Source organism: Papio anubis, chromosome 10 (genome assembly GCF_008728515.1).
Source record: "Papio anubis isolate 15944 chromosome 10, Panubis1.0, whole genome shotgun sequence".
Classification (NCBI taxonomy): domain Eukaryota; kingdom Metazoa; phylum Chordata; class Mammalia; order Primates; family Cercopithecidae; genus Papio; species Papio anubis.
The window spans coordinates 79,159,546-79,175,773 of NC_044985.1; the positions used below are offsets into that span (position 1 = coordinate 79,159,546).

At 40.3% G+C, this 16,228-nt stretch overlaps 1 pseudogene; it reads left to right on the forward strand.

Annotated features, from left to right (window-relative positions):
• The first annotated feature begins 1,592 nt into the window (after window positions 1–1,592).
• Window positions 1,593–1,705, forward strand: LOC116269368 (annotated as a pseudogene).
• The last annotated feature ends 14,523 nt before the right edge of the window (window positions 1,706–16,228 follow it).

Consider the following 16,228-nt stretch of genomic DNA (forward strand, 5'->3'; position numbering starts at 1 on the left):
TATCTATGATAACAGAAAAATTATAAAGAAAGTAGAGAAGGTGAGAGACGTGGGGCAAGAGACAATGGTCTGGTCCTGGTGGATCCCATGAAAAGGTGCAGAACTAATACCGAGAGCCCAAAGAACACTTGGGGGATGGTCAGTGCTTGGGAGCCAGGCCAAGGCCTGGAGGAGACCAAGTGAGGGAGCACCTTGCATCACCTGGATGATGGAGAACCACACTGACTACAATCTGGTAATTACAGTGTGGCCATCAGCTGCCCATGTGTTGCTTGTGAATTGTGCTGCAAGACTTTTCAGAGGCCCACTCAAACTGCTCAATGTAGAAGGAACCCCTCTTTATCAATGGCCAGGGCACTTATAAGCCTCTTTGCAAACAGAGATTTGGGTTCCTGGGTACTCAGAGAAAAGGAAGGGAAAGTCGCTGCTTCGGTGAAATCAGGAATGTTCATGCTGTGCCTCCTCATGCTGAGAATGACATCCAGTGATAAAGAAAGGTCATGAGACTTTACTACGTTGAGTAGAGCAGAAAATGCTGCAAAGCTAAATATAACACAGAGATACAGGGTCACCTTTAGTGTGGCTTTTTAAGTTCTGAGAAATCAAACTTTCCTATAGCTGCTTTGTTTTAAGTCATAAATAGCTTTTCTGATTGTGTGCTCTTTTTCAAAAGAATAGAGTTCCACTTACATGCAGATAACATACCTATATTATGACATCTACAGGTGTTGGGAGCAAGCCCCCAAAATCTGGTCATAAACTGGCCCCAAAACTGGCCATAAACAAAATCTCTGCAGCACTGTGACACGTTCATAATGGCCCTAACGCCTAAGCTGGAAGGTTGTGGGTTTACAAGAATGAGGGCAAGGAACATCTGGCCTGCCCAGGGTGGTAAACCGCTTAAAGGCATTTGTAAGCCACAAACAATAGCATGAGCGATCTATGTCTTAAGGGAGTGTTCCTGCTGCAGTTAACTAGCCCAACCTATTCTTTTAATTTGGCCCATCCCTTGGTTTCCCATAAGGGATACTTTTAGTTAATTTATTATCTATAGAAACAATGCTAATGACTGGTTTGCTGTTAATAAATATGTGGGTAAATCTCTGTTCGGGGCTCTCAGCTCTGAAGGCTGTGAGACCCCTGATTTCCCACTTCATGCCTCTATATTTCTGTGTATGTGTCTTTAATACCATTAACACTGCTGGGTTAGGGTCTCCCGGACCGAGCTGGTCTTGGCAATAGGTTCTTAGCTTATTTGTATAAATAAAATTATTTCAGCTGGGTGTGGTGGCTCACGCCCATAATCCCAGCACTTTGCGGGGCTGAGGCGGGAGGATCACCTGAAGACCGGAGGTTGAGACCAGCCTGGCTAACATGAGAAACCCCATCTCTACTAAAAATACAAAAAATTAGCATGGCTGTGTAATCCCAGCTATTTGGGGGACTGAGACAGAAGAATCATTTGAACCCAGGGGGCGGAGTTTGCAGTGAGCTGAGATCACACCACTGTACTCCAGCCTGGGCAACACAGTGAGACTCTGTCTCAAAAAAAATTTTTTTTAATTATTTGTATCAATAATATATCATATGAAGTGCTCCCTTAGACAGCATATATACTAAAATTGGAACAATACAGAGAAGATTAGCATGGCCCCTGAGCAAGGATGACATGCAAATTCATGAAGCATTCCAAAAACATTTTTTTAACAATAATAATAATATATCACATGAAAATGGCTAAACATAATTCACCAATTTTGAATTATGTGTTTGGAATAATCTGACTTAAAATATAGGTTAATCTACCCTACGACCAGACCCAGAAATTCCACTCATAAGAATGTACCCATGAGAAATGTGTGTATGTGTCCACCAAAAGACATGTACAAGAAAGCACATGGCAGCTGTACTCATTAAAGCTCAAGACTGGAAACAACCCAAATAACCATCAGTGAGAGACTGAATAAACAAATATAGGTTTAGGCATACAACAGAATGCTATACAGTGCTTTAAAAGGAATGAGCTGTTTATACAACATGAGTGAATTTCAAAAACAGTGTGTTGAGTGAAGGAAGCCAGACATAAAAGTACACACTGCATGATTCCATTTACATGAATTTCAACAACAGACATGACTAATCAATGATGGTGTAAGTTAGAAGAGTGTATGACTCTGAATGCGGCAAGTATTGACTAGAAAAAGGCATTAAGCTTGCAGGAACATCTACTAAAGTGATGAAAATATTCTGTATCTCAATCTGGATGGTGGTTCTCAGGTATTTACGTATGAAAACTTCATCAAGCTATATACTTAATAATAGCACATATACTGAATGTATGTAATATCTTGGGTTTAAGTTATATAGAGAGACAAAGAGCTGTGCACAAAATTCACCTTAAGGAGCATCAAGGGAATAAAAAATAAAGGCAGTCATGCCCTGGTCTAAAGTATATGAAACTGAGGTACTTGCTGATTTAAAGAGTCATGTTACTACATGTTCACATGACGTTATCAGAAAAAAATATTCAAATACAGAGGCTAAATGGAAAATCATAAAGTTAGTTCTTTGAGACAGCTATTTGCTGTCCAGCTACCTCTCACATAGTGTATTAATTTTCTTTTTTTTTTTTTTTATTTGAGATGGTGTTTCGCTTTTTTTGCCCAGGCTGGAGTGCAATGGCGTGATCTCGGCTCATTGAAACCTCCACCTCCTGGGTTTAAGTGACTTCCCTGCCCCAGCCTCCCCAGCAGCCAAGATCACAGACATGTGCCACCACACCCAGTTAATTTTGTATTTTTAGTAGAGATGGGGTTTCTCCATGTTGGTCAGGGTGATGTCGAACTCCCGACCTCAGGTGATCCGCCCATGTCAACCTCCTAAAGTGCTGGGATTACACGCATGAGCCACCGCGCCCAGCCATATTAATTTTCTACGGCCATCATAACAGCTTACCACAAACTTAGCAGCTTGAAACAACAAAAATGTCTTACCTCTCAGTTTCTATAGATCAGAATGCCAGGTTGGCTCAGCTGGCTTCTCTGCTCCTAATATCACAAGGCCAAAATCAAGGTGTCAGCCCTCTGGGGTTGTGGAAAGACTCTTTCTAGGCCCATTCAGGTTACCGGCAGAATTCATTTCCTTGGGATTGTAGGTCCCTATTTCTGTGCTGGCTATCAGCTAGGGACCACCTTCAGCTCTGAAAGGTTTATATCTCTTCCTTGTTAATGGCCTCTTGCATCTCAGAGTCAGCATGGACATGTCAAATTCTTCTCGTACTTAGAGTCTCTCTGACTTCTTTTTCTGCTACGTCTCTCTGCTGCCTCTGGCCACAGAAAATCTCTGCTTTTAACAGCTCATGTGATTACATTGGGCCCACATGGGTAATCCAGTTTAATTTCCCTATTCTAATTACATTTGCAAAGAATTTTCACAGGTTCCAAAAATTAAGGTATATACACCTTTGGGGTCCCTTTTTCTGCCTATTACACATGTAGAGCTCCATTTGGTGATCCTGGATGTGTGGTAGCATGCATTTATTGATTGATTGATGCTTAATAGTCCTTGAACAAAAGAAAGAAGAACAACTAATACATGTAGAGTCTGGTCATATTTAAGTGATGGCATCTTCATTTGAGCTATTATGACATTCTCTGAAATATAATATCTTTCCTTTTGCTACACTACTTTAACAATTCTGATCTTAGTTTGATCTTGAAGAAGCCTATTCGTAGAGAATAGCTGTGCCCCACAAAGCTACATAATTTTCTCCTACTGAAGAGTACATTTCAGGCTGGGTACAGTGGCTCAGGTAGATAATCACAACACTGGGAGGCCAAGACAGCAGGATCACTTGAGCTCAAGAGTTGGAGACCAACACAGTGTTATCTCATCTCTACTAAAAATAAAAAAACAAAATAGCCAGCTATGGTGGTGCACACCTGTAGTATCAGCTACTCAGGAGGCTCAGGTGGGAGAATCGCTTGAGCCCGGGAGATCGCAGCTGCAGTGAACTGTAATCACAGCACTGCACTCCAGCCTGAGCAACAGAGGCCCTGTTTCAAAAAAAAGAGTAGGTTTCAGACAAAGGTAAACCTTGAAGGCAAAGGATCAGCTGTGCACGGGTAGCCATCCTCTCCTTTCTTCCCTAGGAAGGGCACAGTCCCTGCCCCTACAATTCCCTATGCTGCCACTCAGGGACAGCAGCTAGGCTGGCATGGACTGTCCTAGAGAAGAAAAGTAAAGAGAAAAGAAAAGTGGCTTCCTTTTTTGAGACATGGTCTCACTCTTTTGCCCAGGTTGGAGTGCAGTGGCACAATCAGGATCAAGGCTTACTGTAACCTCAACCTCCCTGGCTCAAGCAATCCTCCCATCTCAGCCTCCCAAGTAGCTGGGACCACAGGCAAGCGCCGCCATGCCCAGCTAGGTTTTTCTTATTTTTTGTGGAGATGCAATCTCACTGTGTTGGCCAGGCTGGAAGTGGCTTACTTTAATGCAACGATATATGGAAGGTAATATATGATTCCTGGTCATCTGAACTGTCATAATTCTGAGTCTGATCATAGAGTGGCACCAGAATCCACCTTAGTTGTGACATAAGTAGACGTTGCCTTGGCCACATTTCCTTCTCCCTTTCATTGAGCCCTTTGGTATCTTTACTTTGCATAGCACATCAGAGTTTACAAACTTTTTGCTGCAGATATACTCTCATTTGGGCCTTCAAATAATCCTGTTAGGTAAACCGGGCAAGCATGATTATCCCATATTTCATATGTGATACTAGAGGTTGAGGAGTGTTCAGTGACTCCAACGAGTTTACAGGTAGTGAGTAGCAGACCAGACTCTGTATTTAGCAGTCTTTCCGCAAACAGCCTGACAGCAACATCTGTACCAGCTTCCAGAATTGTCTTGCTCTTATCCCTACCCCCTTATCAAATCCCACCCTCTGAGCCTCATTCACAATCAAGTGTCAGTAACTGATTGTTCCCAGGAGTGTCTGTATTTTAATATCAGAGGAAGCAAATTCAAAGGATAAAATTGCAAATATTAACAATCAAATCAGAGAGAAACGGGTTGGAATGAGAGGGGGCACAGGAAGAATAAGCTCTTCCCAACACTCCTAAAATGACATCCAAAAGGTTCCTCCAAATGTATTTAAATGTTAAACTCAGTGCCAGACTCCACAAAAGTTAAACAAGTTAAAGCAGCTTTAGACAAACCTTATTCCAAAAATGAAATCAACACATACTAAGGGAAGGTGGGGAATTTTAGAAGAATTGGAACAAGGTTGTTATGAGGATAGAATGACAGTTGCCAAAAGAGAAAAAGGAAATAGATAATTAAAATGATCACATTGTTATGTTAAGTCAGATGTATAATGTTCCATAAAGAAATGGAGAAATTAGGCTGGGCATGGTAGCTCACGCCTGTAATCCCAATACTTTGGGAGGCCAAGGTGGGTGGATGACCTGAGGTCAGGAGTTCGAGACCAACCTGCCCAACACGGTGAAACCCCATCTCTACTAAAAATACAAAAAATTAGCTGGGCGTGGTGGTAGGCGCCTGTAATCCCAGCTGCTCAGGAGGCTGAGGCAGGAGAATCACTTGAAGTCAAGAGGCAGAGGTTGCAGTGAGCCAAGATCATACCACCGCACTCCAGCCTGGGTGACAGAGTGAGACTCCATCTCAAAAAAAAAAAAAAAAAAAGAACCTTTGTCTCCACAACTCCTTATCCTAACCCAGACACTCCCTTCTATTGACTCCAGGCCTTTAGATAAATTTTTTCAACCAATTGCTAATCAGAAAATCTTTGGATCCACCTGTGACCTGGAAGCCCCCAACTGAAGTTGTCTTGCCTTTCCACAAAAACCAATGTACATCTTACATGTATTGATTGATGCCTTATGTCTCCTGAAAATGTGTAAAAAACAAGGTATAGCCTGACCACCTTGGGCACATGTTCTCAGGACCTCCAAATGCTGTGTCACAGCCAGTCCTTACCTTTGGCAAAATAAACCTCTAAACTGAATGAAGTCCAGGCATGGTGGCTCATGCCTGTAATTCCAGCCCTTTGGAAGGCTGAGGCAGGAGGACTGCATGAGCCCAGGAGTTTGAGACAAGCCTAGGCAATATAGGGAGACCTCGTCTCTACAAAAAATTTAAAAATTATCTGAGCACATGTGGTGGTGCACGCCTGTGGTCCCAGCTACTCGGGAGGCTGAGGTGGGAGAATCACTTGAGCCCAGGAAGCAGAGGTTGCAGTAAACTGAGATTGTACCACTGCACTCCAGGCTGGGTGGCAGAGCAAGAACCTGTCTCAAAAACTTAAGTAAGTAAATCAATTGAGATCTGTCTCAGATACTTTCTGGTTTATAACACACTACCCATAAATTATGGTTATGTATTTCTCTGTTTAAGAGGCCAAGGCAGGCGGATCACTTGAGGTCAGGAGTTCGAGAGCAGCCTGGCCAACATGGTGAAATCCCCTCTCTACCAAAAATATAAAATAAAATAAAATAAAAAATTAGCTGGGTGTGGTGATGCAAGCCTGTAATCCCAGCTACTCAGGAGGCTGAGGCAGGAGAATTGCTTGAACCCAGGAGTTGGAGGTTGCAGTGAGCCGAAATTGTGCCACTGCTCTCCAGCCTGGGTGACAGAGCAAGACTCTGACTCAAAAAACAAAAAAAGAGAACATAGTTGATCTAGGGAATTGGGAGTAGCCTCTTTCAAAAAAAAAAAAAAAATACAGACAGCAAATATACCAAGTATAGAAAGGAAATGAAACAGAGTAAGGTTGGGGCTTGGCTTCAGCTCCCCAGCCCACCACCCCCGCTGGTGGAACATTCTTTCATACATTCCTGCTGATCACAAAACCCACATCACCACCTCGCTGACGTTACACATGCTAACCCCAAGGCTTTAGTCATACAAAGAAAAGAATCACTCTTCTATGCTCTCATAATGTTTAACTATGCCTTTTACTTAAAGAATTCCCGGAACTGGCCTTAGGAAACCTAAATATCAAACCACAGGGCAGAATGTCAAACCTTGGGAAAGAATGATTTGTAAGCAGCCTTTTTGCCGCTGGCCAGACCACCAGGTGGCCTATTACTCAAGATAACCATCAGGACCAGATATATGGACCTGCATACCCTCCCCCACACATGCTTCTTCCAGCCCAGCCTGCATACCTTACCCCTGTGTCAATTCCCCATGCTTTATCTGATTAAAAAGTCTCTACTAGCTTTTTTGGGGAGCCAGCTTGAGGATCCTCGTACCTCACCTCCACTGTCTCCATTGCCCTTGAGCACATAAAAGCCTTGTCTGGGAAATCTGCTTGGCCTGTGTTAAGTTTCATTACATGGGGAGCTAAGAAGCATGTGATCAGCACTATGGTCACATCCAGCAACCCAATAGAAAGGTGGTTCAAGATGGTGAATTAATCAGAATTCCCAAGAGAACTGCCTGTGTATCCACTCCTTTCTCTAAAGAGATGAAGCTCCTGGATAAGTCAATGAAAGAAGAGGGGATGAAAATAAGGCTGAGCAAAGTAAGATAGAGCACTAAGATGAGAGACAACTTTCTACCAAACTTCATTGATGTTGGGGAGAAATAAGAATGTGCTGGGGGACAGAGAAGGTAGTGGTGAGGAAGGGGAGGAAGGAAAGCAGCTATTTTACTCTCTTTATTTATAGAAGACAGACTCCCGATTCCATCCTTCAGCCTTATCCAGACTCTCAAGCTGGGGTTTTCAAGTAGGAATAAAGTGAAAGTAGAGGACTGTCTCCTTGTTACTGAGGATGACAGCTGATTTCATGGGGAATACTCGCTAGAATTTGATTTGGAGCCAGTGATTTGACACTTTGTAGAAGTGAATTTCCCGGCTTAAGATTGATGGTAATGCTTAAGAAAGAGTGCCACCTTATCACAAAACACATCTGAGAATTGGTATTCACCTCTCCACTCTAATAAGGAAACCTAAATATTTCACATTTTTAATGCATAATGGGTGTATGCTAGTCTAGAAAAGAAAGTAGTTAAAAGTTATTGACACTGACACATATAACTCCATTTAAGTTATTCAGATATGTTTTTAAATGTCCTTAAATAATCACATAACAGACATCGTCAAACAATACGTGGGTAACTAATGACTGTGGTTTAAAATGAAATTACTACTCCAACTCCAGGATTCCATTGGCCCTTTCAGTTCCAAATGCAGACCTACTATTCATAATCCTAGCAGTGATGACAGAATAGAAATTACTTTAAAATTAGTAAGTACAATATGAAAAACACATCAATGATATTTTATTAACATAAAAAGCCTGGTCTATCATGAGCCTCTGAGCTCTGCCACCTTCAAGCCCACCTTCAGGCCCACCTTCAAGATCCTCACATCTAGTAAGAAGAAAATCAGCAAATATCTCCATTCCCCCACCACAGAGAAATAGGCATTGCATATCGTAGATGTATACACAAAATTCCTGTTTGTTTTTAGATTTAGAAATTGTCAGGGGCACTTTCATTTTACGTTTGTTTTTCATCTTGAACAAAAAGGAAACAGGGAAGTAAAAGGAACACCTTTTAAAAAATATATTCCAAATTTTTATAGATGGTAAAACTAGTAACTAAAAAATTAATTAATTTTAAGTTTTGTTATGTCTGAAGAAAGCTAAGTTCAATTTCTGAACCATCATTTCTCTTCTATGCCAGTCATGCTCTCTGTCCTCTCATAATTACCCAAATATGTTTCATGGTTTTGACAACCCAAAGGTTGACATCTTAGATGGCTAATAAAACAGGATGGAGCAGGAGAGTCTGTTTCTTTTAATAGTGAATGGCTGGGAAACACATCTCAGGAATCTGCCAATTACTGTTAAGCAGAACCAAGTTTCAGTCTTACTTGAGAGGCTGTCACAAACTGATCTGTTAGAAGGCAAGTTTTTGCTTTAAGTCTAAGGGTGAACATATTCTATTTGCATAGTTTTCTTTATCATCAAAGAGAAACAATTAACAACATAGTGCTTGAATCAACAGAGTTCTTTTAGGTCTGTTTAAAGCAAAACTCGCATATCTAACTTCTTTGTTGCATTCTTCAAACAAGGAAATTTTTTTGTTATTATTCTGCTTCCATATCTCTAGAAATCATATTATTTTAAACTAGACTTTCTAAGCCATATTTCTAGCCTCACAATATATAGATTATATAAAAGATTCACACTGCAGACTGAGACTCTCATGATTACCCTTTCCTGTCTTGAAATTCACACTCCTGACATATGATGAATGCATCTTCATGAAGATATACATTTTCACGTATGCTCATGAATGACAAACACAAATGTGGCAGAGAACTAAAAACCAAAGCAGAGTTCTCAACATACAAATTCATCAATTTTGTTCATATCATTAACAAAATAATTGCTAGTTTACTTTAATAATACCTGCTATTTGTCCATTAAATCTGTCTTATTTAGGTATAAAAAAGAATTTGTTAGAAAGATTTGCAATAGTGAACTGACGGGAATGTTGAACAGCTCCAAAGGAGCTCCAGGAGTCACCAGGACACACCATCCCTTGAATGAATTTGTTCCAATTATTTTTAGTCTTGTCTGTAATCTACTCAAGTTTCATGTTAATGGAACAAGCATCTGATTAATGTAACTGCAATCATATGCCCCACCTCACCCCATTTTTCAAAATGGAGAGAGGCTATTCCTTGAAAAGAGAAATTTAGTAATACCAAAAGTTGGAATGGATGTTAGGCAGCTGAAAACAAGGAATGTCCACCCTGGTCCAGCCCTTTGGCTTCCCGATATCCTCATACATCCTTCTTTACATTATAGATCCAAAATGTCCCTATCCGACATTTTGTAAGTATTGCCAATAAAATTGACAAAGGACTCAACCTCTCTCCAAAGAAAGAAAACCCAAAGTTGGTCAGTTTCTGGTGAAGTTGCCAAAAGTGGCATGTGACTTGCTCTTGACCAGTCATTTAAACCGTATTTCCCTAGAAACCATGAGTGGTTCAAGGAAAGGCACAGGACCCAAGGTAGACCAATCATAGCCAGTGGGACTTCCCTTATTCCACCATTGAAGGCTTGAAATACTACCAACAACTTAATGTCTTCTTTATTTCTTAAGAAAGTTTGAAGTAAGATTTTCCCTTTTTCAAAACAGAGAGTACTAACTGCCCTTCCCTCGGCTTTCGTCAATGGGGAAAAGATTACACTGCTATTACCAAAATAATGGTGAAAGGCATACTAGGAAGCCAAAAGTCAATCAATGACCACTGCATCCCCTGTTCAAATATATTTTAACAGTTTTATTCGGGTATCATTTACCTATTATAAAATTTATCCATTTTCTGTATACAGTTCAATGAATTTTAATAAATGTGTACATGTGTGCATCTACCACCACAGTTCAGTTTTACACTTCTATCACCACAGAAAGTTTCTCTGTGCCCATTTGCCATCAGTTCCAACTACAATACCCATACCTACATAACTATTGATCTGTTTTTTGGGGCACTAGTTTTGCTTTCTCTAGAAATTTCATACAAATGGAATGTTAACACCTGTCGTTCTTGTGCCTGGCTCCTTTGACTTTGCATAATGTTTTTGAGGTTCATCCATGTTGCGGTATGTATTAATAATTTATTCCTTTTTATTGCTCAGTAGAATTCAGCAAAATGGATATATCACATTTTGTTTATCCATTCATGAACTGAGGGACATTTAGATTTTTTTGACACTTCTTATTTGGCTATTTTGAATAATACAGCTATGAATATTTACATACAAGAATTTGTGGACTTAAATTTTCATTTCTTTTGGGTGGATTCTAGGAAACTATATTTTTGACTTTTAAGAAAATGCCAAATTGCTTTCCAATTCACGTTTTACATTCCCTCCAGCACTGATGAAAGTTCAAGTTCCTCCACATCCTTCACAACACTTGATATTATGTCTTTTTGATTGTTGCCTTTCTAGTTGATATGTAGTGCGATCTCACTGCATTTAAATTTGCACTTCCCCGGTGATTAATAAGCATCTGTATTTGCCATTTTCATACCTTCTTTAATGATGTGTCTACTTAAATCTTTGCCCATTTTCCAACTGGGCCATTTGTTTTCTTATTTTTGTAAGAGTTCTCTATATATTCCGGACGCAAGTTTTTTATTATATATATTATTTGCAAATATTTTCCCTGCAACCCCTAATCCTTGCCAGTCTTTCTGCCTGCTGAAAGGGATAGTTGGGAACACTGATAACAATGTTTATTGAGGCAGTGTGATATAAGATGTCTTAATGCAGTCTTTCTTTTTTATCCAAAACAGACCTTTGAGGGAGCTACTCTTATCATTTCTGTATCATGAATGACAAAAGTACATTTTTAAGGAAATAAGTTGTTTGCTCAGGATCACATGGCAGGAGAAGTGAAGAGAACAGCAGGGGTTTTCTCCCTAACCCACTCCTGTATCAATCGTTGGCCAGTAAAGATAGATTTCTTGCCAAGACTCTTGACTCCCCTAGAGGTCCAAATTTACCCAAGGGAAAAAAAAAGTGTATAGCTATAACCCTTTGATTTCTTTTGCACCCACTGGAAATTATAAAAGTTACTCAAGCAGTAAGCAACAAGCAATCCCCCATGTCACTCCAATTCCTGCCAACTGTCCATTGTATGGATGCCAGAGGCCACTGAGCAGTGGAAGTTACAGTAATAGAAGAGTGGGAGGAAATACAATTAGTCTTATGCCCCATGACAGGTAATACCAAAAACTTTACGTTATAAAAAAAATGTTAAAAGTCTACCCATAGAGCATTCAAAGAGAGTTTAAGACAAAAAGGAGCAGAAGGGTAGAGGTAGTTTCCCCCAGTTCACAGGACACTATTAGCACCTTGAGGGTTCCAATGAAGTACACAGAGGAAATGGTGGCCATGTGTTTTTAGGAGAGAATGTCCCATAAAAGTACTACCCATCGGGGAGCCCAAACAGAAGGAAAAAATAGCAGCCACTACATGGTAGCCAAACAGGCTTATTGATTAGTCTCTCTCTCTCTCTCTCTGTCACACACACACACACACACACACACACACAGAGAGAGAGAGAGAGTTCTGTAATTTTGCATGCCATAGTGTATATTCAGTATTGGACAGAATGATTGAATGAAACTTACAAGACCAGGAATAAAAGTGCTAATCTGGTCCTGCTACACACTATCCCTTTTACCTTTTACTCCAAGTTATTTAACACTCTCTGGGTCTCACCTTTCTATTCTCTTAAAAGAAGCAATTGGACCAGATAATATCTTAAAACTTTCACAACTCTAACCATCTCTAATGTTCAAGAGCTACCCAGTTCACACTTTGCCAAAGAAATTGTAAATTGTGATATTTCCTGTAAAAGAACCCTCTGATTCTAACCTAAAAAAAAAAAAAAAAAAAAAAAAAAATCTAAAGCCTATTTCATTCTCTGAAAACTCTAAATTAATGTTTAGGATATGTCTATCATTTTTTAAAAGCAAATACCCTTCAGGCAAAAGAAAACTCCATGTCCTCATCTGTGGGCTGGCCTTCTTCAAGGCACAATGCATTCCTAACTTCTAACCTTGGAAGGGCACTTTTTTTTTTTCCTGTTGTAAGCGCTCTCTGAAGTCTTGTTTGCAGAATAATGAAGAAAACATCGCTGTCTGCAAGGCTGCTTGTCACCTTTGAATATACTCCATCAACATGCTGCCACTTCATCTTGTTTAGGCTCATCGACTGCTTTATAGAAGGACACCGATGTCCACATCTATCTCCTTGAGACAGGCAAAGAAACAAATCCTTTTTCCTGTCTCAAAAAGAGCTGACAAGCTTTTAGTAGTGTTTATCTTCACTGAAGGGTGATAACCTTGAAAATGAAAGTGAAAAGAGACTGATACAATTAGGTATGTAGTCTTCTCCATACTGTATTACAATTGGTTTTCTTTTATAGTTTAACAAGTCAAAGTTTTCTATTGTCTACACTGGTTTTTCTAAAACTAAATTTAAAGTTACAATTTATTTACAAAATATCAGTGCATCATGTTGTGACTATTTTGCAAAAATGCAATTTTTCTCTTAAGCCAGAAGGGGTTAAAAACATTTCTTTTAAAGTTTTTATCCCACCATTCCCGCCATATCATCTATGCCATTTTTTTGCTCTCCCTTGACATTTCTTGACTCCATGTTATGTCGTATTCAGAGAGATTTTTCTAAAATAAATTTCCCAGATTACAGGCAAATCTTACAATTCTAATTATTTACATCTTATAGACTCAAGGACAATAAAGGGTGGATTTGACATTTCATTAATAACTTGTGTATTCGAGTTTCTGTTTGTCTTAAATTGTGCCCACTCTTGAGGTTTCGACAAATATAGATACCCCTGGCAAGCTAGTAGCTTTGTAGTCCAAAAGTCATTTTGCGTGAGCAACCATGAGTCAGTCCCTTAGAAAAGAATTCATCCTGGTGTGAGTTGGTTGAAAGTAAAAAATAAAAAAGAAGAAAGAAAAGAAAAAAAGAAAAAGAGCTCATCCTATCAGAACAAGAAGTCGGACAAAAGATTTGGCCACTAGAGGAGAGTAGTGTCTCTGAGTCCAATGTCATGTCTGCTTTGTCCCCGTGGCAGCTCCCCAAGTTTTCATGTCTAAGTCACAGGGCGGAAAGAGTCCACGAGCAAAAAATCTAAGTGTAACTCAAAATAGAAAAGAGACATTCTTTCCCACTATGTGGCAGAGCAAGGCGTATCTGTGGTCTCTTGTGGGTGTCTGATTCAGCTACACAAGATCACATTGATCCCTAACAAACGACTGGAAACAGGTTGCTAAATGGGGCAGCAGCCAGCAGATAAACTCGTACCCAGCATTCACAAACCCCTCCCTGGGGACTCATCGACACACAGAGGGTCGCTCTCATGAGACTGAAATCCTGCAAAAGCAAGAGGAAGCATCCTCTAAGGCACCACTGCTACTGTCCTCTCTCTGCTACAGCTACCTTTCCATTCTCCCACACCTCTCTCCATGGGTGTGCTCAGCCAACAAATCCAGGATCTGTGGCAGTACTGAATCATCAAGTCCCAGGGGATAATAGCCAGAAGGGGCCTTAGAGGCCAGATTGACACTCTCCTATCCCATCTCTCTGCAGCTAGTTGGTGCTGGCAAGGCTCTGAGTAGCAACAGAGTCTGTGAGTCAGCGTCCGCCCACAGCTGAAGGTTGTTGCTTGTACTCAGTGGGAGCTGAGTGTGGACAAAATATCCCTATGGGCTTAATCTGGCCTGCAGGCTGTATTTAGCCACCCCTGCTCCGGCCCTAAATTACTTCGCAGTGATACAAGAATGTCTAAAAGTTACACTGCATGGTTTTGGCTTAGGACTTGATATTACATCTTAAGTGTGCTATCCTAATAAAATACAGACCATCTCATGCTTTTTATTCCATTTATACAGAGCCAATGATCTTGTGCATGGAGGTCTTTCTTTGGCCTTGATTGTTTTTTATCTTTCCATCTTCCCACCTCCACAAAATCTTTAAGTCTTGAAGATATGCCAGGGAGTAGCTTTGAACAGTGTAAATTATAACTTTCCCTAAAATAGCACAACCTAAAACATAAAGATCTTAAGACTCCATAACAAGGTTTTAAGATGCTTAGAACTGTAGCACTGGGCTGGTCATAGAGTAACACATCAGTAGGTAATTTTTTAGTTGAATTTTGATGAATCAAATGGAATGAAGTATCTGTTTGTTGGTTTGTTTGTTAAGAGCAAGGCAGTGTCATATACTCAGAGAAGGTACTTGGAAGAAGCTTCTTTGAAGAAGTCATAGGTTCACATTCTACTTCCCTTACAAAGTGTTTAACCTTGGGAAAAAAACATAAAATGGAGATAATAAATTATATCTCTGCAGAATGTTGTAATGATAAATTAGGTAAGTATGTCAATCATCTCATATAATGTCTGCTTCAATGGGAATTGACCATCTTTTTTAAAGTCATAAAGATTGTTCTTATGGTTATATGCAATGAGGATTAAAAGGTCAGTGTCTGTCACTTCTCTAAGCAAGTGTTGGGCAGATCAGATAAGGGATACTGTCAGGAAGTCTCTCCTGTTTAGAAAATCAATGTCAGTTATAATTTGAAAATGGAAATTCTTGAAGGCATCTGAGCACTGGATGCTGTGAAGAACTCCCAGAAATATCAAGAACTCCCAGAAATATCAATTTTCCACTTTCCTATCACAGAAAACTCTAGGCAGTCCCTGGTTTAAACATGGCACATACCATTTGGCCTGGAACATCTGGGAGGTGAGACTACCTCCATGTTCCAGGGTCAGATTTGGCCCACTGGACAAGTCACGACCTCTAGTTACCTGAGACAATTCATTGTGGAGATAGCACTAGACTGACTCAGGGGTCTAAAACCATGAGATCTAGAATTGGTTCCATTCCCTTCCTAGCTGTATGGCCTGGGCAAGTTACTTAAGCTCGTTGAACCTCAGTTTCCTCATTTATGCAATGAGAACAATATCCGTTCTTCTTGCACGATTAAGCTACTGATGGTTATTGTCATTTGCTGTACCCTAGCTCCACCTATATTGCTCGGGCTTAATGAGTGTTTCTTCAGCCTTGTGTCAGGTCTCAACTTGTATTACCTCATGTAATTCTCATATCAACTTAATGAGGTAACTGTGATTCCCATTTTACAGATGAGAAAACTGAAACACTGAGGGGTTAATTAGCTTACACACTTGATTAGTGGCAGAGCAGGAATCTGACTTCAAAGCCCATGTGCCTAGCCATTATGCTAAGCTGTCTCTTAGAAACAGGTAGGTTTTGGGTGCCCAGCACTCATTTCACATGTATGTATTTAGTGCACAAGTTCCCGCCCTTGAGGACCTCATATCCAAAGTCATAGTGTAGAGATGTGCAGGGTCAGATTGCTCTTTGCATCTACCCTGGAAGATCTGAATGAACCCCGGGTCTTCAGCAAGTGGAGTAATTTCCTCTGTTAGGATGTAAGACCAAAAGAGACACACCCACAACCAGAGTCACCCATACTCAGATGGGCCTAGTGATAGTCAATCGGTCTGGCCATGTGGTGCCACTTCCTCTCCGGTTTATAAGCACTTTCCCTTCTATTTCTACTAACACGGCATTTAAAGAAAGAAACAATTGCTGTTCTTTAGTCAGAAGAAAAATTGCAT